The following is a 2687-nucleotide window of genomic DNA, read 5'->3' on the forward strand; positions in this document are numbered from 1 at the left end:
TGGTGAGGAGGGGCTGGCACTGCCCACCCCAAGGCATCCAGATAAGCCCTGCCTCCAGGGCCCCCCCTGCCTCCCTCTGCCCCCGGCTTTCCAACAGGCTCTGACCTCCAGCCAGACGGTTCAAAGTTACAAGTGCTTTAGGCCCTCCCTTGGGCTCCCCCAGGCCAACTCCATGTGCAGAATTCAGGGGCCACCTGGACAAACCCCTTGCTTTTTTTCATTCTTAGGATCCTTCATTCATGCTAGAAGGAGGATCTGGGGGCAGGGAGTGGAGTCTCTACTGGCCAGGGGAAGGGAGGAAAGGAACAGTGATAGGGGACGGGGCCAAGAAGAGGGATGGTGATGAGGTCCCCTCACTGGAGCCGGTCACTGCAGAATGAATCCTCCACTGTGGGATCAGGCAGCAGGGCACGGGGGTCACTCAGCATGTTTGGCCTTTCCAGGCCCAGTGGCTCCATGTGAAGCTCATCTTCTAGCCCCAGCCCTGGTTCCAACCCAGCTGCTGACACTTTACAGCCAGGCAGTCCGGCCAGGGCTGCTGCAATCACCTTAGAGAAACCTGGAGAGGAGTCTCCTGTGAGGATGATGTTAGGCCCTGAGCCATGGCGGGAACAGTGAGTCAAGTTCTGGTGGTTGAGGGTGTGGGGATCCTGGGGGCCACCCACCGGCCCCTCACCCCCTAAAAATTCAGGTGCTTTGGAAAAGCCAGAGGGATCCAGCGTCAGGCTGGTTGACGGGCTCTCCATGCTGAACTGCTTGAGGTTCCCCCACCTGAAGTCACTCATTGGCCGGTGGTAAGACTTCTGCCCGTGCCCACAGGGCCCAGGTGGACATAGTGTTCCAAATGCGGCTGTCTGCCTGGGGGCTGCCCACCTGAGGGCTGCACTGAGCAGGCCTGAGAGGGCAGCCTGGCTGCTGTAGAGGCTTCGGGGAGGGTGGCTGGGTGGGCAGAACCAGACCGGGGTGGAGGTATAGGGATATGTGGGCAGCTGCTGGTCAGTGGGTAGTTTACTTGTGTCCAGGGGGATGCCCTGAGTGATGGAAGACAAGGTAGGTGACATTGTTGGCAGAAACTGTTTGGGCAGCTGCTGTTGAGACCTTCTGGCATCAGTTGGGCCTGTGGGCAAACTCAGGGGGCTGAGGGGCACAGGGTGGTGGTGGTGGGAGGTCCCAGGGGTAGAAGCTGGATAATGGGGGGCACCCAGAACAGGGGATGAAATGGAGGAAGAGGAGGAGGAGAGGGCAGGGGCACTGAGTGAGGGATGGCCCAGGGAGGTGGTGGGCAGTGCATGGCGGGCCAAGGAGGAGGTGGGCAGTGAGGGATGGCTGTGGGAGCCCTGGAGAGCTGGGTCTGAGGACTGCTCAGGGAAGCCTGGAAGCTGGGATTGCTTAGGGAGGACTACAGGGATGCGCAGCTGAGAGGTGAATGAAGTCCTGGTGCATCATAGCCCGGCCCCAGGCCCAGGCCTCCACTGATGCCCAGGTGGGTCATGGTGTGGGTCAAATTGGAGGTACTGTTCCCCTTCAACCCCCGCTCAGGTTAGGGTGGGCTGTCTCCTCAGGGTCCAGGGAGGTAGGGGAAAGTGCAGGTTGGTGAGGTCAAATAGGGAGTCCCCTGTGTTCATGGCAGTTGGGAGGACAGGCACATTGGCAGGCTAGCTGGTCGGGAGGTGGAAAGATGTTAATTCCAGGGACTTCACAGGACCAAGGTCTGGAGGAAGATGAGGACAGCTTCTTCACATCCCACGGCTTCAGCAAACGCTTGTCATCTAGCAAGTTCTCAACAGCAGGGACTTTGGAGTCCATTTCACCATCTAGAAAACCCCGACGTCTGGCCCCGGGCAGGATGCTGGGAGGTGTGGGGACTGGATAAGTTTCCTGGGGTTCATCACGCTTGTTGTGTTAAGAGCAGATAGTAGAAACAACTGCCCCTTCTCTGCGGGAAATTGCCCCAGGGCATCGTCCTTCACCAGCTGGACTCCGGGGGAGGAGATAAGTAGACTGGACTATAGGGAGAGCTGTCAACGTGGCGGAGTATCGGAGTATCGGTGGAGTGGGGACACCATTCTGCGGGTGTCTAGCCACATCCGTTGCAGCAGCCATGGTGCCGAGCGATGAATCCGAAGGTGAGCGGAGAGGTCTCTGGAGCTCGGCCAGGCTACAGCCGATTCGGTTGACACCGAGCAGAGAACCACCGTAATGGAAGCTCCTTGTGTTCGCCAGCCGTAGTTTTTGGGCCTGTAACCGGGTGGAGCTGAGTCCGTCATCACCTCCTCCAAGGCCGCGGTCTCCTCGGCCTGACGCTGCTTCTGCAGCGCGATCTTCTCTCTGAACTTGCGCGGATTGGAAGCTGAGGTCGTGGCGGAGCCAGGCCCGTTCGCCCCCGACGCGTCAGCTGCCCCTCGCCCCTCGCCCCTCGCCCCTCGCCCCTCGCCCCTCGCCCCTCGCCCCTCGCCCCTCGCCCCTCGCCCCTCGCCCCTCGCCCCTCGCCCCTCGCCCCTCGCCCCTCGCCCCTCGCCCCTCGCCCCTCGCCCCTCGCCCCTCGCCCCTCGCCCCTCGCCCCTCGCCCCTCGCCCCTCGCCCCTCGCCCCTCGCCCCTCGCCCCTCGCCCCTCGCCCCTCGCCCCTCGCCCCTCGCCCCTCGCCCCTCGCCCCTCGCCCCTCGCCCCTCGCCCCTCGCCCCTCGCC

At 62.3% G+C, this 2687-nt stretch overlaps 1 pseudogene; it reads right to left on the reverse strand.

Annotated features, from left to right (window-relative positions):
- Positions 1-280: 280 nt before the first annotated feature.
- LOC138400867 (CREB-regulated transcription coactivator 2 pseudogene) lies at positions 281-2390 on the reverse strand (annotated as a pseudogene).
- Between the last annotated feature and the right edge of the window lie 297 nt (positions 2391-2687).

Source organism: Eulemur rufifrons, chromosome 20 (assembly GCF_041146395.1).
Source record: "Eulemur rufifrons isolate Redbay chromosome 20, OSU_ERuf_1, whole genome shotgun sequence".
Taxonomy (NCBI): Eukaryota; Metazoa; Chordata; class Mammalia; order Primates; family Lemuridae; genus Eulemur; species Eulemur rufifrons.